The 23,528-nt window shown below is 41.9% G+C and overlaps 1 protein-coding gene across 1 annotated transcript in view; it reads left to right on the forward strand.

Moving 5' to 3' along the window:
* tmem260 (transmembrane protein 260) overlaps positions 1 to 23,528 on the forward strand; it is a 73,056-nt gene that overhangs the window by 32,798 nt on the left and 16,730 nt on the right. The gene's annotated exons all lie outside the window — the stretch shown is intronic.

Below are 23,528 nucleotides of genomic sequence, written 5' to 3' on the forward strand. Positions count from 1 at the left end.
TTTGGGCACAACCATGAGAGATTAAGAATGACCCATTAATCTGGGACAGATTTGAAAATACTGCGTTCTTTTCCCTGTCTCTTTTTTCTGCTTTGTCTATCTCTCAAAACAGCTTTGAATTCTCTTTAATACAGAGGAGACACGAACCCTAGGGAGTCTGCCAACTATTGTTTGATTTTAAACGATTATAAAATTATAAATTCTGATTGAATTTTTGTTAATACAAACAATTTTGATAATGTGATTTGTGGTCACTGGATGATCAATGTAAAATGTGTGTCCTAAGAGCAGCTACAATCAGCTTTTTGTATTCATGAAGCATGGTTTCATCCTGAGTTCAGGATGTCAGCTACACCTTATCACAATATAGATAATGTCTCCTTTTCTCATGTACATTCATCTCTTATTCCACTGAGCTGCTTTCTCCCTGTCCCTCCCTGTCCCTGTTTTTTCCTCTCTCTCATCTGAGGGATTGTGTGAACCCATGGAATCGCCGTGACCGTGGATGCAGGCAGGGAGCCACGGCAACACTGGAATGTGGGGTGCCTGAACAGATAAGAGCTGAGAACCCAGCCAAGGAGAGGGAGCAAAGACAAGTAAGCGAGAAGTAATAAGTACATAGTTAGACAGAGTTAGACAGGAAGTGCTAGAAAGAGACGAATGGACACTGTCAAGACAGAAATGAAATCGCAGCACAGGGACTTGGAGACAAAAGAGGGAAGGTAAGAGAGGCCCATGAATGGTAAACCCTGAAAAAGAGCCAAAGAGAGCAGTGCAGTTTGCACACACACACACACACACACACTCATAACATGGGAAGCCAGCCTTATTCCTCTTTGCATTTCATTTACATCCCTGGCTGTATCGACCAATCGGATTGGGAGCAAAGCCTGAGGCTTAGGTGGGGAATAAAAAGACAAAAATGCCTTCGCTGCTCTCATCCCTCCCTGATAATACCCCCTCTGTTTCTCCTTTCTCCTCCGCACCCGGAGAGAAGTAGATACTGTCCGAAATGCCATAGCAGAAGCGACACCTCCGCTCCCTGTGCTTTGCCGATAGACCTCGCCAGCGGCAGGCCTGAAAAGGGGGCTTTAGCTGCGGGGCCAATCTCCTCTACTTCCTCCTGATGAGGGAGAGGAGGAAGGGATGGAGGCCCGCGTAGGAGGGTGGAAGGGATGGAGACACAATATGTGAAATTGGCTATAATATGCGTGTCACATTACAGACTGGAGGAAATGAAACTTGTCCAGTGTGGAAGATCACTCTTTGTTTAGACAGAAGAACATGCTTTTCTGAGACTGTGTCTGAAAATGAAGGCTGCTGTCTTGCTGCCTCACTGTCCAGTCAGTCAGTGACTTAACTGGCACATTTTTGTAGGAAGGTATGATGGGTATTAGGGCTGTCCAGTTTTGCTCCTGGAGGGCCATCTTCCTGCAGAGTCTAGCTCCAACTTGCTGTACCACACCTGCTTGTAAGTTTCTAGATATCCTTAAATCCTTACAAATACCTTAAAGGATAAGTTCACTTCCAGAATGAACAATCTGTCATCATTTACTCACCCTCCACTTGTTCCAAACCTGTATGAGTTTCTTTCTTCTGTTGAACACAAAAGAAGATATTTTGAAAAATGTATCCGAACAGTTGATTCATAACATGGGAAGCCAGCCTTATTCCTCTTTGCATTTCATTTACATCCCTGGCTGTATCGACCAATCGGATTGGGAGCAAAGCCTGAGGCTTAGGTGGGGAATAAAAAGACAAAAATGCCTTCGCTGCTCTCATCCCTCCCTGATAATACCCCCTCTGTTTCTCCTTTCTCCTCCGCACCCGGAGAGAAGTAGATACTGTCCGAAATGCCATAGCAGAAGCGACACCTCCGCTCCCTGTGCTTTGCCGATAGACCTCGCCAGCGGCAGGCCTGAAAAGGGGGCTTTAGCTGCGGGGCCAATCTCCTCTACTTCCTCCTGATGAGGGAGAGGAGGAAGGGATGGAGGCCCGTGGAGGAGGGTGGAAGGGATGGAGACACAATATGTGAAATTGGCTATAATATGCGTGTCACATTACAGACTGGAGGAAATGAAACTTGTCCAGTGTGGAAGATCGCTCTTTGTTTAGACAGAAGAACATGCTTTTCTGAGACTGTGTCTGAAAATGAAGGCTGCTGTCTTGCTGCCTCACTGTCCAGTCAGTCAGTGACTTAACTGGCACATTTTTGTAGGAAGGTATGATGGGTATTAGGGCTGTCCAGTTTTGCTCCTGGAGGGCCACCTTCCTGCAGAGTCTAGCTCCAACTTGCTCTACCACACCTGCTTGTAAGTTTCTAGATATCCTTAAATCCTTACAAATACCTTAAAGGATAAATTCACTTCCAGAATGAACAATCTGTCATCATTTACTCACCCTCCACTTGTTCCAAACCTGTATGAGTTTCTTTCTTCTGTTGAACACAAAAGAAGATATTTTGAAAAATGTATCCGAACAGTTGATGGACACCATTGACTTCCATAGTAGGAAAAAAATACTATGGAAGTCAATGGTGCCCATCAACTGTTCGAATACCAACATTTTTCAAAATATCATCTTTTACTGAATCTGTTTGTGTCAGAACAAAACCACTGTTAGAGATGCAGCCTGGCCCTCATCTTCTCACTGTGCCCAAATGTAACCCTTCTGTTTCTGATCCACAAACAAGCCCTTAAATCCCCAAGACATTTCATGTGCCACACCATCTCACCATTATCCCTCTTCCTAAAGTCTGCCTTCTCCATCTCCTCATCCCTCTCTTTTATAAACCTCTGAACAATGGAAGTAGACATGAGAGGGATTAGGCAGAGAACAGGGATTGGGTCTGTCTCCATTTCTCTGGATTGATTCTTGAACCTTTGTTTAATCCCTGGCCCTGGACTCACATAGCTGTGGTTGACTGTCTCAGGTGGGTTGTTGGAAGCAGGTTGAGGGGTGAAGAGATGAAAACTCTGGCTGCTGTCCTGGGGGTGACACTGAGCGTCTCATATCTGTGGTGGTCCTAGTGTCTTTGGGAAGCCCTAATAAGAATGAAGCCATGGAGCTATTGAGGGAATAGATGAATGGAATCCACTGGCTGGAGTGCTTCTAGACAGTAGGTTGGGTCCTTTTGATGAATGCTTGTGGCCACCTGAACACTTAATCCTATTCTGAACATGTAGAGTTTGGTCACTTTATTCAACCAATTTAACTGCCAAAAGATGCCTGAATTTGAATTAAATTTGCATAGTGCATAGAGAACCACACCAAGGTATGTCTTGTGTTGAATCTCTATCAATTTTGATACTTTCTCTCTCCACCGTAAGTTGCTCCTACCAGCTCTGAAGGTTTAGAGAAGGCCCATAACTTAAGTTTACAGGTCCTAGGACAATATTTGTATACTGTACTATAGGCAGGTCCTTCTCCCTGGTGCCCAAAGAATAGACCAGAGTTTTTAAACACCTGGGGCCTCATTTATAAAATGTGCACACAGATTTGAGCTTAGCTCCAACCAGCTCCAAACACACTTGCCTGGAAGTTTCTAGTGAGTCTGAATACCTTGATAAACTGGTTCGGGTGTGTATAAGTGGGTTTGTAGCTAAACTCTGCAGGACAGTGGTCCTCAAAGAACAGGCTTGGATACCCCTGTTTTATAATAATCCTGAAGACCTTGATCAGGTGTGTTTGATTAGGGTTGGAGTTAAAGTCTGCAGGACAGTGGCCCTCACAGGTGTAGTGTTGAACAGTACCACAGAGGACCTTACCATAGACAACAGGACCTTCTTTGGACCTCCTAGTAACAAGACTAGAGCTGCCAAAACATGGCTACCATGGACATCTTGGGATTGATGTATTTCATAAATGCCTAGAACGGTTTAGGAACTTGTATTTTAGAACTTACATCACTCATAAATGCTGTTTAAGTACAGCTTATATAACATCTGTCTACACTCAATAATTTGTTCAACTGAACAACAGGTTACAGTGTGATAAGACCGTTGTGATCCTTTTGTAATATCAAAAGAGACTAAAGACACTATGACCAACAGCCGTTTCATAAAAGATCCTTTAGCTTTGCAGCTTACCAACATAGAATAGCCTCATTTTCTGATACTTGTGTAGATCTATTTAAATAATGGTGAGGTAAACTCACAAATTAAACACCTTTATGAATGCCCGCAGGCTCTGAAAAAGGATGTCTCATTGTACAGAAGAAACCCTCAGAAAGGGTGAGATGATATCTTACCTTTCATGCGATGAGTTGCTCTAAGTGAGTGGATGTGTATTTGTGTATGTGCCCAGAGCAGTGTTTCCAATTAAACGGACCTGTCTTCCTTCTCCCTCCGGTTCTAATTTTGTGCCACATTAAAGGAGTGCGACGCCATTGAGGACGCAGAGCCACATTTTCATAATTTGCTGTCTCGATGTGTTTGCATCCCCTTGCATCTGTGGCTGTGAATGCATGCCTGAGGAAGAGGCACAGCCGCCATCCACTGAGAGAGAGAAGCAATATTCACATGTAGCTGTAATATCAAGTATGTTTTCTTTAATTTACTGGCCTATAATGAATTTCAATTGTTTCTAATTCATAAGTCATGCTGTAGCACATTTCTAGCTCTATGATGCCAAATTATTGGATCTTGAAGGGTTAGTTCACCCAAAGTTGCCAAAAGAGCAGCACGATGCAACATATTCAAAGAGAACTCATTATATTCAGTGTATGTCTGCACTATATTTGGTGCTTTCCCTAATTCTTATAACAGTACAAATGGATTTGGAATGTTCACTTGGATTTGGGTTATCTCATGGTGTAAAGGTAATCCATACAACCTGAGTGCTGTAAGTTTCAAGCCATATGATAACTTTTTGTGAAAGACAGACTGCAATTTCTGTGAATAACAAGTGGTAGTTTGAATATGTGGGAATGCGAGTGACATTTTAAAATTACAGTGGAATGGGGAAATTAATTTTAATTTTAAGATGAATTATTCCTCTAAACTCAGAATATCAAATCATGTTTGGATCCAAACAGCATGTTTTAATGAAATACCAAGTCCAGCTTGTTCATTACAGCCCTGTTGATGGTAAATCAATGGATTAAGTTAGAAGGTTACAGCATACTGTAGTTCCATTGGTTTACAAATCATATTGCAACAAACATTTAATCAGGGATTGCTTGGTTGACACTTTTTCATGATTTCTTGTGGAAAATATTTGTGAAGGGCTTAATCACATTTTGAAAAGTTTACATTTCCACCCTGACAGACAGGAGCTAATCGCAGTATTGGGGGAACATTGGGAAAATGTTTCATAATGGGCAGACACCGGCTAATCTAAAAAGCTCCCCATTTACAAATGGAAATCCCAGGATCCAATTGGGCTAATGAAGAGAGTTGAGCGGAATAATACGATGTGCTGTAATGCTGTGTAAGAGGCCTGTAATGTTGTGTTGGTGGTGAAGCCTGTGTGCTACGAGTTGTGTGACTGACTGGAGAGACTTCCAGAGCCCGAAGGCCTGGCTGCGGCTCTCAGTGCCTGCCTCAAGAGACCTCTTCCTGGTAAGATCTGTCTTTCTTGCCCTTGTGGAGGAGGAGGGAATTCGGCATGCTGAAGTGGTGCAGAATGGACTCTCCTCTGATCTCTTGCCCCATCCGTTCCTACTGTTCTCCATCTGTTTTTCAGTTTCAGACATGGGTTTGAACAGAAAATGAGCTGAATGAGTCTGTTCTGTACATTTACAGTCTTTCAGTATGTCTTGCTCTCGCTTGTTGTCCCGCTTGCACTCGTTTCTCTAGTAATATGCTGTGTTGGTACCATGGGACAGTGATGGAATTAGATGGTAATAGCATGGTACTTTTATATCCCTTTGATGTTTCTGTCTACATAAAGGATACTTAAAAATATATATTTTTAGAAGAAAATAAATTTTGAGAAAGTTACACATCTGTCTACTACAAAAGATGATACCATCTAACAGGGAACGTTCTGGCAAGGCTCTAAAAAGTTATGAACAAACATTCTTTCATTTAAACAAAAAGTTTGTTTAAAGTTATCTGGTCTTAAAATGCACACAAACATACATAATTCATGGGATTTTTTTTTCTGAATAATTTTAGTTGGATGTTCGTCTAACATTTTTTAAAATGTTACTACTTGTTTCAGAATGTTCTGAGAACACTCAAAACTAACATTTGCGAAATTATGTTCGCAAAAAAAAAAAAGTTTTTCAAACTTTTAAAAAATGGGAACTTTAGCAAAATGTTCTTTGAACATATTTTTGTTAGCTGGGATGTTAGTAAATATTCCAGAAATACTTGGTTTGTCACCAGTTTCGTCAGCTGCTTTGAATTTTGATGTCGAAAAACATGAAATATACAGTAAACAGGACAATCATAGAATTATGGGTAAAGGCCAAAGGTAATCAACCATGGTGGTTTGACTGTAGCATCAGACCGTGATGGAAAAAATGGCTTTTTAAGACTTATGTGCTGTAATGGACCTCTTGCATGAGAGGGTTAACTATAACTACTATGGTACTGAATGATTATTATAATATTGTACCATGGTATTGGTATCTCAAATAATGGTGTTACCTGTTGAAAAAAAACAACAACATAATATTACTATGGTATAATACTATGGTACCATGCCCAAATAGTGTGCTCTCTCTTCTAATACCTGTTTCCTTTCTACCCCTTGTTGTCACTCATTTTCACCAATGATGGCCCCTCCCCCTTCTCTCGTGCTGTCGCTCTCGCAGATGTGCACAAACAAGAAGAGATTAAAGCAAAACGAATCTAAACAGACAAACGGAATTAGACTGACGGGTGTTGGTGGCCTGGGTTGGAGTGATAAACAGTGATGCTGAGTGTGTGTCTGCATGCGTGTGTTTGTGCATGTGTGTGCTTTCTAGTGTCTAGAGGATTAACAGTGGTTAGGTGTGTATGCTGGGTTGATTGCTTTTGGGTAATGCAAAGTGTTTGTATAATGCATTCTGTTTTTGTAATTGTTTCTTTTTAATTTCTATGTGACATCAGCCTGGACCCAATGTTTTCGCTGGCACAAAAATATATGCAAATATAAAAATGTATAAGCTTATATACTGTATACTAACAAACTGTATACTAACATATATCATGGTGGATGACGCATAACGTATTAATGGACTTTTTTGTTATATAATAATGTTGACATCAATATTTAGGTTTATCAACATTCATTTTTTTCATAATTTTTAATAATACTCAATGGTTCATTTTAAATTAAAATAAATTTTAGTACAAATATTATTTGTAAGTACAATACAAAGTACAAATATTATCTTAATATGAGGTTAATTTGCATGCATATATATATAAATGTTATTTGAAATAGTTTTAGTTGAGCCATTTCTAAAACCGTTCATGTCATTTCCCCACTTACCAGAAATCTTGTGGCGAAATATGAGATAATAAACAGTAAAAACACTAATACTTTCCCACACTGAACTCAACAGAAGACACACTGGCATCTAGATTCACTGCAGAGCATTGGTGCAAGTCTTCAAAGTGTCTCATGCTCGATGTGTGTGTGCCCAGTCAGCAGGCATAAGTGTGTCTGAAGGTGAGAGTGTGTCAGTAATGGCCACTAATGGGTTGTTTTGATCACCTGTCTGTGTCTGATTTCAAAGCTGCAGGATATAATTCCATAGGAGATGGAATGTGTGTGTGTTAGCGAGCGTGTGGAACATTGGTCTGGCAGACACATTTTAGATCAGATGTGTGGGTGACCGCCTGATTCCTATATATCTACACTTACAGAACTGCCAGTTATTTGAAAAGCTTAAACTATTTAAAGCCACTGTGTGTAATTTCTCCACCACTAGGCACTAAAATGATTGTTTCCAAATAGGTTTCACCATTTTCAGTTGTTCATATGGTCCATGCTATACTAAACTCAATACCATTGGTTAAGTTATAAACTGATGAGTTAGCCTAACGCCAGTTTCACACCGCAAGCTTGAGCTTTGCGTCAGCTTCACGTCAACGTAACTACATCGTCACTGCAGCTGCAGGCTCGCGAGATTATTCACACTGGAAGCGTTTGTACAGCATCACAGCAGCAGCTCCAAAGCTACATATTTCTTTACAAAGACAGCTATAAATTTGTTTCTAGAAGTTTTGATTAAATAATAATAATAATTTATGCATTTAGCAGACGCTTTTATCCAAAGCGACTTACAGTGCATTCAGGCTATACATTTTTTACCAGTATGTGTGTTCCCTGGGAATCGAACACACAACCTTTTGCGCTGCTAACGCAATGCTCTACCACTGAGCCACAGGAACAAATAAGGAGTTTTTTAATTGAGTCTGTATGATTTGTGGAGGAATAGTACACAAGATTATTAAGATGCATTTTGAAAATAGACATGATGAATTTATACTTCATGACAACTTTAGGGATCATCTTTTTATTGTATAGAATGAGTATATTATTATCAAATATGCCTAGATGATGTGTAAGTGGTTGTCAAGGTAATACTATGTGGTTGCTAAGGTATTGTGAGTGACCATGGTACTATGTGTATGCTAGAGTGTTTTGGGTGGTTGCTAAGGTGTTGCTAGGATGTTCAGGGTGGTCATTAAGTGATTGCTTACTGGCCCAAATGAAATGAGCCCAACATTGCATCCGAAATCGAATACTTCCCTACTTTATAGTATGCGAAAAACAGTATGCCAAAAGAATGCGAATTCATGGTATTCAAAAACAGTAGGCTAAAATTACCCGGATGACCTACTACTTCCGCAGGGATTCTGAAGTGCACATTCAACTTTTCTATCCCATGAGGCCATAGAGGACCTAGGACAGATCCTTGTGGCACTCCATATTTTACTGGTGATAATTGAGATGACTCCCCATTTAAATGAACAAAACGGTAGCAATCGGACAGGTAGGATCTAAACCATCTTAAAGCCTGCACTTGAATACCTGTATAGTTTTGTAATCGATCTATGAGTTGTACAAGTTGTATTGCAAACTTGTACATGCAACGCAGTATATCTCTCCTTGCTCATTCATGTCCTTACCACAAATGTGAAAGACTTACACAACAAAGTTCAATATTTAGGGTAGAAGCAATAGTACTAGTGATGGTTGTCTTGACAAGCACTATTAATTGTGCAGTTCTACAGTAACCAAATGCAACAGGCCTCTGTCCCACCTGGGACAAGCATTCCCAACCCTCCACACAATCTCCTCCCAAATACCAGAAAGCAGATTACATGGAAGAAGTGTACAGACCAACAAAAGATTACAGACTGTAGACATCCTTAGCCCAATGCCCTTTAACCAGGCTGCTGAAGTACAATGCAGTCTTATTCCATCTAGTCCCCACAGCAAAACTCGCCCCCCTCCATCCACCGCACTGCCTGTTGGTCTGTTGTAGTGAAGGGATCGTTTCTGCCGCGACACATGCTGGAAAAGGTATTCTAATGACACTGTTTCACACCAATGCCCTATCTGCTTAGCCGGTATTAGTTAGACTTTGGGGTTCAAGTGACTAAGGGGGTTTAGAGATGGATTTAAAAGGAGAAGAGGAGAGAGTGAAGAAAGAGAGAGAGTCTCTCTGTTGTTCTTGAAAAGCTGTATATATCCAGGATTAGAGACACCAACATGTTAATAATTGTTTCTCAGAGAACTGCGAAGAAGCACTTCCCCTGTAATCCCCTAATCAGACATTACACCTCTGAGCATGCCCGCGACAGAGGCACACCAACCGCTCACGCTCACTCGCTTTCCCGGCATCCCACCCGTCTGTGGTGTTAGTGACGCCCACCAGACTGCGCAGATGCCAAGGGTTTATGTGCCGCACAAAGCAGTGATGCTGTAACAGGCCTCAGAATGAGCTCTCATGATTGACAACAACAATCAACCAAAGGCAAGAATTTTAGAATTGCGGCCTGTCATTAATAATATGCTTCAAAGGTCCTCCATGACAAATATTAAATTACTGCTGTTTAGATTCTCAGAGTCAAACCAGTGAGGGCTGTAATATGTGGAGAAAGTTATAGCCTATATTATTATTCCATGCATCTCAGTGGCAGTTGCTCCGCTGACACCTGGAGTCCAGAAGTGTGCGACCTGCATGCTGACCTTGCAGGTTCAGAAACATTTTTAAAGCCAATCACCTGAGCCATAAATGTCATGCTATACTATTTACTCTAAAGCCGCTGGAAAATGATGTCCGGACAATGCTGATTGACTGATGAGACTAGAAGAACACAGCTAGCACCACCTTAAGGTCTTGTTTATTCTACACTACACAGACATTTTTGAATGTCTGCTAATGGAGACAAATGCTTTTTGGCTACATAATGGTGCAGTTATAGCATCTACCCACAAGGGCTACAGGTGCATCTCAATAAATTAGAATGTTGTGGAAAAGTTCATTTATTTCAGTAATAAGCTAACCAGTCAACCGCTGAGGCCCTATATAAAACATAAATAAAAAGTTTAGTTTAGAGACCAATTCTCACTATCAACTAGTAGCTTATTAGCATATTTGCTGTTTATTAGTACTTATAAAGCACATTAATGACTTATTCTACATGACCATATTTTAGATCCCTCAATCCTACGCCATACCTAAACTTAAAGGGGTCATATGATGCAGCTAAAAAGAACATTATTTTGTGTATTTGGTGTAATGAAATGTGTTTATGCGGTTTAAGGTTCAAAAAACACATTATTTTCCACATACTGTACATTATTGTTTCTCCTCTATGCCCCGCCTTTCTGAAACGCGTCGATTTTTACAAAGCTCATCGGTCTGAAAAAGCGAGGTGTGCTCTGATTGGCCAGCAATCCAGTGCGTTGTGATTGGCCGAACACCTCAAGCGTGTGACGGAAATGTTACACCCCTTACCATACTGTGATGCCGTCTCCCTTATGCACCAAGAGCTTGTAACACTCCAAAGAGAAAGGAAAAATTGAAATCGCATCATATGACCCCTTTAACAACTACCTTTCTAACTGTTAATTAGGACAAATTAGGAGTTTATTAAGGCAAAAGTCATGGTTAATAGTTAGTTAATAGTGAGAATTGATCCCCAAACTAAAGATTTTATGTGCATAATGTAGCAGTGCTTTGATTTCTTTCATTGTATCTTTTAATGGTGTGTTTTGCGTGGTCCACTGACTACAAACAATGTTACTAGCCTGAAAAGTGCATGATGACTTAAAGACACAACAGAGTGTTGCACTGCCTATGGGGTTTTATTAGATTAGATTCAGATGAATCAGAAGAATTTGAAGTGGAAAAATAGGTTAATTATATATAAATAAAAAATATATATTTACATTTACACATAAAATAGTTGGCTCCTTTGGTCCCCTAACCAGAAAGAAAAATTATTTATGCCTTTGGCAGACACTTTCATTTTATTAAGCGGCTCATTCAAGCTATACGTTTTATTAACATGTTCCATCAAACCCAGGACTCTGGTGGTGTTAGCGCCAGTTAAGCTACACAAAAACTTCCATCGTTTTGCCCATTTTAGGCACTGTTAAAATGTCCCACTCCAGTGGGCTGATCAGTTTTGCTGTAGGCCATGTAATAAATACAGAGGATCATGTAGATATTGTGTAAAAGGTCAATGAGGTAATGAAAACACCATTCCTCACTGTCTGGGCGGTCTTGAGGGCACGGGGGAGGGCAATGAACCTCTGTGAGTTCATTAGCAGTGCATGCTGGGAGAATGACAGACTGACGGCCTTGCTCTCTCTGGGCCGGGTGGAGGGTCTCAGGCCACCGGCTGTGCTGGAGGTGAAATGTTAGTGTTTTTGATTATGAGGAGGTCTTTATAGTCCCTTTCATGGTGTGTCAGGACTGTGATGTTCAAAATGTGACATTCAATTATCAGCATTTATGGCCAGTAAAATCATATTTCAGTCAAAGCATTTCATTAAAAAGAACAATAATAATAATAATTGTAAAAGGAATAGATATAAACCTCAATACTGAATTCAGGTTATTATGAGGCCATTCATACTAAAAAGGAAAAACGGCCTTCAGCGTATGTCTCAACTGTTGATGCTTAAAACAATAGTAGACTATTGTAGTAGCAGGTGTATGTTGTTGTTGTTTTTTTATCATCTGCCTCGAGTTTTTTTTGTGTTCCGTTTTCATGACAATGGTATCTCAACCCAATGGCCCATTGTTTACTTGATTTCACCCACTGTATTTCTCTTTGTTTTTTTTCTTCATGTTTTACTATTTTTTGTTGCCATTGTTAATGATGAATGTTGATTGTTTGTCATCCGTCTTCCTCCTCCCCCTGGTTTGGGATGGAGAGCGAGTAGCGGGGATACAGAGGGATTAACCTGGCAGAATTTAATTAGTGGGGCTGTTGTCTCTGCCCTTAACCATCCGATCTCCTCCAGCAACAGCTTGGCCTGTGACGGACAGACCCCGTGTTTGGGGTGAGAGGGGGAGTATGTGCGAATGAGTGCGTGTGTGTGTGTGTGTGTGTGTAAAGGTCCCCATTATTCAACTAAAAAGGACAACAGATGAGTTTAGAATATGTATGTATTATTTCTTTAAAACTGGATGACTTAATAACCAACTGAATGGGAAAAAGATGCAGCAAATGCCTGGGACATTTTGGGGCAGTCAGCCTGTTGTATTATATTTGAAGAACAACATGTAGTCTTTAATATTATGCTTTTTGCTCATGTTCTCTGACCCCTCCCTCAGTCCCCCGCGTATTGAACGTGTGGTCCAGCGCGTGGGCTTGGGGGCAATCATTGGCAGATCTGAAGCTGACACTTTTGCATTGTAATCTTGATGCTAAGCTTCCCATTAACCCATCTGGGGTCCAACGCCCTGCATAACCTCTCCAAACACACACGCACACACACTTTTGATGCTGGTCATGTGCGGAAAGTGTGCCTGTACACATAAACACCTGCTGAGCATTACGGAATATTTAATACTCGCATAGTCCATAAAACAAGAGCAAATGCCCTAAAAAATAGCCTATACTTGGAGATATTGAGGAACCCAAAGACATTTTAACAGATGGGAAAAAGCATTGTTTCTTTCTAAAACATCTGACATTTTAGAAGTGCATACGGACAACATAGGAGGGTGATATACTTAAATATTTATAATTTTATAATAATTATAATTACAAATAATTTAAATTAATGAATTCTGTTTATCAAGGAATCCTAAAAAAATTTTCATGGCTGACTGCTGAAAATTCAGCTTTGATATCACAGGGAGAAAAAAAAAACAACAACAAAAAAATATATATATAGTAAATAAAAAAATAAGTAAATCGAACTCATATAAAGAGGACTGTCATGTAGAATTATAAGAAAGGGTCAAAGGTAGTCACTCATGGTGCTTTGGTTATAACATCACACCCTAAATGTATAATAAAATGGCTTTTATGGATCTGTCACTGTAGTGGACACCATGAGAAATAATATAGTGGTTCTTTTGTTCCTCCAGAAGAAAATGGACTTGGAACATGTCAAATTAATCCATTCTTTCACCATTTAATTATAATATGGATTCCAAATAATTTGCTTTTGCAAATTACAGTTTCTTTTCTTTTTCACCAGAGACTTTCAGAAACTAAGCTTCTTTAAACCTCTATAACTGACTCACAAACAAACTCACCCACCCCACCCTCTAAACTACTAATTAGAGGCTCATTAGGACACTATGGAGGTTTTATGTTTCACTGTCCTAACAGGAGACTTACAGCTCAACAGTTCACTCAAGCTGACAGCAAGCTGACTGTGATATATTATGTCCAAAAACTATTTCATATTCAACAAACTTTGAAGTTTATGACTGTTTTAGTCAATGTATTGCTTATTTAACCTGAATTTCTCTCTTTCAACTGATTCAAGTGAAGTTTCTCTTACTATGTGCTATATACTTACACTATTAGCACATATTAAAAGAGGAAACATAACTTTTGTCACTGACTTTTTAAAGCTGTGAATTAGTATATATTTTCTAATAAATAATGAAGTGTTGTCTGTTTTCCACCAATAGCCAAACTTCAGTCCCATCAACAATAGCCTTATTACCACTGTTCCATATATGCTTCTTTATTAACATGAAAATGACAGCTAGAAAAGAGAATAAATAGATGTGTTGTTTGTTAGAAACTAGGCCAAACGACTGCTGGCAAACAGAAGGGCCTCCGTGGGTCACAGTCTCGATTCGGAAGCACCAAAGCCACGACAAAGGAAACCGTAAACAAAAACAACTCTCACTAACGCGGAAAGTTGTGACGTAGTACAGTCTAGACAATGCATCATAATGTGAGCTCAAAATGTATTTTTGATATTTCTGTTCTCGTCATTGAATTAGAAATAAATTATACCACAGAATTTAGATAAAATTTAGCCTTTGTATTTATAGAAGTATATATAGTAAATACTGTTAATGTTTTCAAGCAAATCTGATTTTTTTTCTTTTTCTGATTATTCATTTCATTCAGCAACCATATATAATTTTAAAATAAATTTTTAAAAGTTAAAAATCGGTATCTATAGCTTGATGTAGACATCATACCTAACCCCGGACCACGACGTGAGGTGCCATAACAAAGTGTTGTAAGGGGTTAAAAGCACTGCCCTCCGTCGGGACTCCAGTTTGACCCCCATGATCTTCTACTGCTTGTCCCATGGGAGTGAGAAGTCAATAAAAACGCTATTGTGAGTACAATGGTGTAGTCAAGTGGACAATCAACCCAGTTGGTGTATATTTACACTGGACTTTGCTTTTTACCCTTGTTTTTTTCTCATCAGTGTATTTTCTAAGCTTGTAACAAAGAAACTACAGCCAATGCTTATGCAGTAATGTCTTAGAGGGCATATGGGTTGAGATGATCTTGATTCAGGCTCTAAAAGTATTCACACAAACAACTAATTTCCTCATCTGAACATATATATGGAAAATGAGTAATTAAATAAAGGTTTAATTCCAACATTTGATGTATGATGTAGCTTAGAAACAGATAAACCTTAGAAAACAGACTTATAACCCACATATAAACAAGTACAAACAGCTGCTCCTAATACATGCAGCTCACCCAGAGGCCTGGCCAGGGACTCTAAACCCCACCAGATTTGCTCCATAATGCCCTTACCCCCACCCCACCTTGGTTGTGTGACCCAGCCTAAATAACCCTTTTGTCTGACTGGGACAAAAACCAGTGGCTGAGTGTCTGGTGTGGCACGTGCTTTGCGCACTGAACAGGTGGGCACAGACACGGCAAAGTAGAGGAAAAATTTAAAAATGGACAAAAACAGGGAGAAGTTAAAGCTGCCAATCACTCTAGTTACTTGGCAAATCTTTGATGACATAATTCCTGCATCAGCCCAGGAGGCCCAATCCTGTGATCACATGTACTGTATCTTTACTTTGCTGTTTCCTTCAGATTAACCCAGAACCCATGGGTAGCTTATTGCTATGGGAACTGCTGAGGTAACCAAGAGTAGGGTATCCATGATTGGCTAATTTGAACTTTCAAACAATACCTGGTGGTCTCACTGGGATTTGTACCTACATCCCAAAAGTACATTATTACATAAACACTGTGGTGTCACAATGGTTACAATGAGAAATGCATTAATAGGAACTGAAGAAATTAGAAATGTTAGTATTTACATTCTTTTCAAGTTTCATTCATGATGAAAACCGTTACGAATAAAACTAAATGTCTTTGTTTCTCTGTTTTCCCCCCACTTGTTCCAAACCTGTATGAGTTTATTTCTTCTGTTGAACACAAAAGAGGATATTTTGATGCAGCAAATTAGCTCAAAAGGGAAATGTATAAACATAATTACAATTCATTATAATTAATTACAATTATTTATATCAGCTGCCAGTAGTAACTGTAGCAGAATTAATATTACCGTCAACTAATCTGTTCATACCGCGAACATTCAGTGTAATTTCATATCAACTCAAAGAAATTATATTTTTGTGGCCACAGAAAATAACTTACAGTACTAGTGCATTAGAGCATGTAACAAGATCGGATCGTTAAAGGGACACTATCCACAAGCAGTGACAGAATCAGAAACTCATGTAATCTGTGCACAAAAGTTTTATTAACTAAACACTAACACATAACTAGTCTAAACAAACAAACATACAATCACACATACATGTGAGTCAGTTAACCACCTGAGTGAAACCATCAGCGCCGTTTTACAACAGGGTCTACAGCTTATACTAAACCTCTGTTTCATTTAGTTCAATGTTCGATACTTGCATTCCCTCGGTCGTTGAAGCTTCCGGATGCAGTCTCCGATGAAAGTCTCGGTGGTTTGAAGGTTCGAAGGTTAGATGATGTTGCAATTGCAATCACATCTCCAGGGAGTCAGTGAGCCAATGGTGACTTAAACTTTCAGAGGGAAAGTTTTCAACTCTTTGTCTTCGAATATGGTATTTTGCATATGTAACTGGTGATGATGCAAAAACTATTAAAGATTCTTAGAACACTAATATGTTGCATAGGTATCAACATATTATATACACTCTCATTTAGATCATCAAAATACAAATTCATAGATACCAAACATGAGATGAGGTTCTAGATCTAGATGAGGTTACATTAACCAGTTGTTCTATCATAAGCATGCATAAAACAGTATACATTAGAAAAGACAATATACATGAAAGTAATAATCATAAACACAATGTCCTGGAGATAGGCATGTTCATTCATAGAAGGTTCCCTTTCGAAGACGGTTCACTTCGACATTGCGTCAGGAATCTGACGCGACGGGGACTCCATTCCTTCCTTAACCTACCTGAAATCTTATTGCCCAACGCCAGTGAAGTAGCACTTCATACTGGCCAATGCCAGCCAAGATGGCAAAAAAGGGGCGGAGCCTCACCGCTATATAATGCGCCGTCTTGGAGGTATGAACTCAAAATCTTACTCTTTCAAGCATCCTACTTCAAGACAGCTGTGGAGAAGACGGATTTCCCTCTTGGCGTTCCAGCATGTCAAGCTATTGCACGCTGTGTTCGGGACCCTCGTTCGGCGCTGCGGGAGATGACAACTTCGGTGAAGCTATGTCTTTAACAGCATCTGCTCTGAAGTAGAGGGGCCCACCACATTTCAAGTCGAGCTCGTCCGGATTCTCACTAGAGCCGTGAGTGATCTCGGTTTGGAGTGGGAGTCTCCCCGACGAACCGGTTAAGAGTAAGCTGGATTCATGGTTCCTTTCCTCGGGCCGCCGAGCCGCCGCTACGAGGAAGCGATCCCCATTTCTTCCTGATCTACACAGCGAAGTCGCTAAGGCGTGGGCGATGCCCCAGTCGGCTCGCACCCACACCGGCGGATCGAAAATTTTCACTAAAGTCGACAGAACGGAAGCCCGGGGTTATATGCGCATTCAGCCCATCGAGGAGTCTGTCGCCGCCCACCTCTGCCTCTCGTCGGCCCGTCTGAAAGCGGAGGCGATGCTGCCATCAAAACCCTGCCGTCTGACCGCCCACATTGCGGACAAAGCATACGCTGCCTCGGGAGAGGCGATTTCGGCGCTTCATACGATGGCAGTGCTACAGGTTTTTCAGGCACTGCTCCTGAAATCCCTGGACGAGGGGGAGACGGATCCTGAGGCGTTTAAAGATCTGTGCGCGGCGACGGACTTCGCCTTAAAAGCCACAAAAAAGATGGCCCAGTCAATCGGACGGAGCATGGGTTATATGGTGGTGCTCCACCGGCATCTGTGGCTGACGCTGACAGAGCTGAAGGACGCGGACAGGAAGGCTCTGCTCAACGTGCCTTTGTCTCCCTCCGGCCTCTTTGGAGATGCCGTGGAGACCATCGCGGAGCGCTTCAACCGGCGATGCTCTTGCCTCTGCGTTGAGTGTTGAATCTCCGCCGCAACGGTTCGCTCTCGACATATCGCTCATACACAAACATTCAGCAGAAGGCTCGCGCTCCCCGTTAACCGGCGATGCACGGCCCTCACTGCTGCACGGCGCTTCTATTCATGCTGTGAGTATACTGAACGCGACCCCGGTGTTCAGCGGCATCGCTCAGAATATAGAGAATGAAGCGCATTGCCCTCTGTGCCGTTTTGCAGGTGCTTGGCGATCCATTCCAGGCATCTCGGACTGGATGCGAAACGTAATAGAGAATGGCTACACGCTTCAGTTTTGGCGCAGACCACCCCTGTTCAATGGCGTGGTCACGTCGACAGTACCGGCACACAGCGCGTCACTGCTGAGGCAAGAGGTTCTCAATCTTCTCTCAAAACACGCGATAGAAGTGGTCCCACCAAGCGAGAGAGAGAGCGGTTTCTACAGCCGCTATTTCATCGTTCCGAAGAAAGATGGAGGTCTCCGTCCGATCTTGAACCTGAGGCCCATCAACCATGCATTTTATAAGCGTGCTTTCAAAATGACAACGTTTGAAGCAGATCCTCGCGCAGATCCAGCCAGGAGATTGGTTTATCTTGGTGGATCTGAAAGACGTGTAAAGACCTGTACCGACGCGGCGTCCAGATGGGACTGGTCACGTGGCGGAAAGTGGTTACGACAGACGCATCGATGACAGGCTGGGGAGTGCATTGCGACAGCATAGCGGCCTCGGGCTCCGGGACGGAGTCAGAGAGGACGTGGCACATAAATCGCCTCGAGCTGAAAGCAGCCTTTTGAGCCCTCTTCAGCTTCCTCACGCAGGTACGGGGGCATCATGTGCTGATTCACACGGACAATACGTCAGTCGTATCGTACATAAACCACCAAGGTGGGGTATGCTCGAAAGCCCTCTGCGAACAGACGGCACACCTGTTGCTATGGGCCGATCACCATGTGCTATCCATTCGCGCAGCGCATGTTCCGGGTTGCCTGATCAGCGGCGTGGATATGCTATCGAGGAACGGGATTCCTCACGGAGAATGGAGCCTCCTCTCTCAAGCAGACGGCTCAAAATGGCACCCCAACCCCGAATGGTGGAAACTTCATGTGTGGATGGTGTACGGGAACTGGTAAACCTGGGCTCATTATCTAGCCGCGTGATGGACACGGTTAGGGAGGCACGAGCTCCTTCTACGAGACGCTTGTATGCTCTTAAATGGGCAGTCTTTGTTAAATGGTGTGAATTGAATAGCTGCGACCCGGAGAACTGTCCCGTGTCTGACATTCTGGGCTTTCTGCAACAGCAAATGGACAGTGGCAGTATGCCTTCCACTCTTAAGGTTTATGTTGCAGCTATCTCAGCCTCTCACGCTGATACCAATGGGCGATCGGTTGGTAAACACAATTTGGTGATCAGGTTTTTGAGAAGTCCAAGACGGCTGAGAACCTCTCGTTCTCCCACAGTGCCTTCCTGGGATCTGGCTCTGGTGCTGGGAGTGCTGGCTCTGCCGCTCTTTGAGCCGCTTCAGTCTAACGGTCTGAAGGAGCTCTTGCTTAAAACTGCTCTGCTGCTCGCCCTCACTTCGGTCAAGCGCGTGGGGGACTTACAAGCGCTATCTGTGAATGCTGCTTGCCTGTAGTTTGGGCCAGGTGATTGTAATGTCACATTCAAACCAAAATTGGGCTACGTGGGCGTTCAGAGCGCAAGTGGTGATGCTTTCTGCTTTCACTCCAGATCCGGCGGCCTCCTCGGACACCGCCTCTCATCATGTACTATGACCGGTGCGAACTTTGTGTGTTTATGTTGACCGCACGGCTCAGTTTCGTCAATCTGAGCAGCTATTTGTCTGCTTTGGAGACAGAACTAAAGGACAGCCTCTTTCTAAGCAGCGGCTATCGCATTGGGTAGTTGATGTGATTGCTTTGGCTTATTCTAGCCATGGTATAGAATGTTCTATTGGCGTTAGAGCTCATTCGACGAGAGCGGTCGCCTCCTCGTGGGCTTGGACTAAGGGCGTTTCTATCAAAGACATCTGTATGGCGGCTGGATGGTCTTCGCTGAATACCTTCACCAGATTTTACAGTTTGGACGTGTGCTCCTTGACCTCACAGGTCTTGTCGGTGAGCTCGACCCATTCTTCCACATGCGGATTTTAGCCACTGAACTCTATATGGTTTCGGCTAGGTCGTTTAGTTGGAATTCGGAGGCAGGGAAACCACTGTACCGAGACAGCGGTGCTCACTTAGTGCCGTTGGAGCAAGCTTGTGACACATATTGTTATTGTGCGCTTCGCCCTTTCGCTGTATTACTGCTTAAGGGTTAGCGAGGCACAAGACGGCAGTTTGTCTCTGTACTTGCGGTGTGCACCAGCTTGTTTATGGCCTCTTATATTTATGCACTAGTACCGGCTACGGCTGCTAGCTGAGTGTGTATACTGTTATCGTTGTGCCCCGACGCGCCGGTCACATCCTGTGTCTGCATTATTATACTTTGCATTACATGCTTATATATATATATATATATGCATACTGCTGTGCTCTATAACGTCTTATCTTTAGTACCATAGGTGTTCTCTCAGCAAAACAGCTGAGTTTGGTCTCTGAGTGATCTGATTGGTTCTCTGAGTGGGAATATACATCCAATCGCATGGGGGCCTGTCGGGGGTCGTCTGTGATTGGTTGGAGAGTATTTGGTGTGTAGCGCACTGTCAGCTCCGCTGAGGCTGAGCTCTCTTCGCTGTTCTCACGGCGTTGTTCTATACAGTCCCCATTGGGTCAGATTCCTGAAGCAATGTCGAAGTGAACCGTCTTCGAAAGTGAACGTTACTCTCGTAACCTCGGTTCCCTGAGAGACGGGAACAAGACATTGCGTATGCGGCCATGTTCAGTGCTCAGATCTGCGGTGCTGGTAGTTCAGTTGGAAGATTCTGAGTTCATGCCACCAAGACGGCGCATTATATAGCGGTGAGGCTCCGCCCCTTTTCGCCATCTTGGCTGGCATTGGCCAGTATGAACTGCAACTTCACTGGCGTTGTGCAATAAGATTTCAGGTAGGTTCAGGAAGGAAGAGAGTCCCCGTCACGTCAGATTCCTGACGCAATGTCTTGTTCCCGTCTCTCAGGGAACCGAGGTTACAAGAGTAACCTGAGACGTTTTCTATGAATGAATAGGGAAGAGTCCATTTTTATGGGCATTATGTGTCTTTCCTATGGGGAAATGGAGTGAAAGTTGCTCTGCCCGCATTCCTTTGAGCAATAAAACCAGTTTTATCAGATGATTTGTCATTACTTGCCATGTAAACCAGAGGCCTGTTCTGCCTTTTTGAGGTGTTAGTTGCTCTTTGGGGGTTGCCCACAGAACTCTAACACATAGTTTGCTTTTTTGGGTGAGGGGGTTTGCTGGATTATTCATTAAATATAATTAATAATTTTGTCTGATTGGTCCAAATACTACATTGAAGAATGTTTGTAACCAAAGAGTTGCCGGTAGCCATTGACTTCCGTAGTAGGGAAAACAATACAATGGAAGTCAAAAGCTATACCAGCAACTGTTTGCTTACCAATACTCTTCAAAATATCTTCTTTTGTGCTCAACAGAAGAAAGAAACTCATACAGGTGTGGAACAAGTGGAAAAAGAGTAAATAATGACAGAATTTCCATTTTTGGGTGAACTATTCCTTTAAAGCGGTCATATGATGCTTTTTTAAAGATCATTATTTTGTGTATTTGGTGTAACAGAATATGTTGACATGCGTGAATGATATACAATACATTTTTTTAATGTTATATGAACTGAGTCTGAATTATTGATTCACTAATGGAAACAATGGGTAGTAGTACCTGATGCAAATTTGAGTGGCACTAAGGTCAATGGTGCAGCCGCTCACAAATAGCAGTTACTGAGCTCTCACAGGCACAATCAAGTGCTCCGATTTCTCCAGCCTTTGATTAAGATAATGAAGTATTCCCAAGCGCAAATCACCTCTTTATCCTCAAACAATTAGGAGCCCTTGGAGGACTAATTACCCTGCTTAGGAAAGGGACCTGAAAGATGATGGAAGAAGAAGAAAAGGAACTATAGCAATAGTCAGCAGGGTTGCCAGGTATGTGTAACAAAACTAGCCCAATGACACAAATATTCCAAATATCAAAACTCAAAATATGCCACTCCCATATCTAAAATACATATACAGTCACTGTTGTGTTATACAAAATTTCAACTTGAAAATCACTATATAGTAATCATAAACAGTATTTTCATAAAAGACTTCACAGGAGTTCAAAGGCTCCCTACCAGTGCCCTTCCCTCACAAAACTCATCATCTAGCACAGTTTTATCATTGGTAGAATATACAATGGATAAAATATTTCAATACATGCATTTCGGTAAAATACAATTTGTGCAATATGTCAAACATTTAACGTGCAGCAACAGTTAAAAAAAAGTAGTAATTTTCCATAGGAAAAGCGCAGACTTGGCAACCCAGTCAGTTTAGTTAATTTCTAGTAAACCACAATCATTTGATCAATACAAAAAATGTTGATGTCTTCTTTTTTCTCATATAATATGGCAATGTTTACATGGTCACTCTTTGGGATTTACGACAGACTATGTGATTCTCAACCTTCAGGTGTGATCACATCAGCAAAATTGCAACAAAAAAAAACCTCTGTTGTCTCTTCTCAGGAGCGTAGAGATGTAAGAATCACCGCTCACACAGGTGCAGCAGCAGGGAGCACTTTCAAACCAAGCAGATTTTTGTTGCTCAATTCTGTTGTTTTTACCCTCACGCAAAATTCCCAATTGCCTGGATTCCTATTGGAATGGCTGGATTTATATCTGCAATTCCAGTTCCGGTTTTCCTTTTTGAATGATGAATACAGGCTACTGCCACCTTCTGGTACAGAACTTTATTTCCTCTCACACAGGCGTAGAACATACTATTTGGCTAGAAGTTTTTGCAGTGTGTTTTTCGCCCAGACACAGGCGATCTGAGGCAACAACACAGTCCACTTCCATTACCTTTAGTTCTTTGACTTCAACTTGGTCGATCATGGCTTTCACAGACTATATTCGAGTCACTACTGGACTCTTTTCACCTTGTATGTCATTGGCCATATGGATCAAGTGGTCAGTTTGGTTAAACGCTAAACGCGTCTCCGTGTGGACGGGGCCTAATGCACATGATTCAGGCCCGTCCACACAGAGACACGTTTAGCTAGGATGACCATACGTGCCATTTTCCCAGGACGCGTCCTGGCCAGGATTTCTATATTGCCTAAAATATGTAGGTTTTGGCTTTGTTTGCGTGTTCAGACCGATCGGTGTATGACATCAAAGTACCATACAGCGTTTCATATGTTTCTTGAGACGAGGGGGAAAAAACGATTGGATAGGGAAAGCTCTGGCTTCGTGTGGACGTAGCCTCATCAGATCATCAGCTCATTAGGAGAGAGCACCATGCTCCCAGAACCTACTGCTCTGCATGTTTGGTATTTGGTTTCAAGTTTGGAAAGTAGAGTAAATTGTATATTTTAATATTTTGTAATTTATGTTTTTATAAAGGTACCACAGAATGTGATGTCATATCTCCTCCACTGCAGTGTCTGAAGAAATCTGGCATGCTTAAAGTCT

The sequence above is a fragment of the Sinocyclocheilus rhinocerous genome, unplaced genomic scaffold (genome assembly GCF_001515625.1).
Source record: "Sinocyclocheilus rhinocerous isolate Xijiao unplaced genomic scaffold, SAMN03320098_v1.1 scaffold1635, whole genome shotgun sequence".
NCBI classification, from domain to species: Eukaryota; Metazoa; Chordata; class Actinopteri; order Cypriniformes; family Cyprinidae; genus Sinocyclocheilus; species Sinocyclocheilus rhinocerous.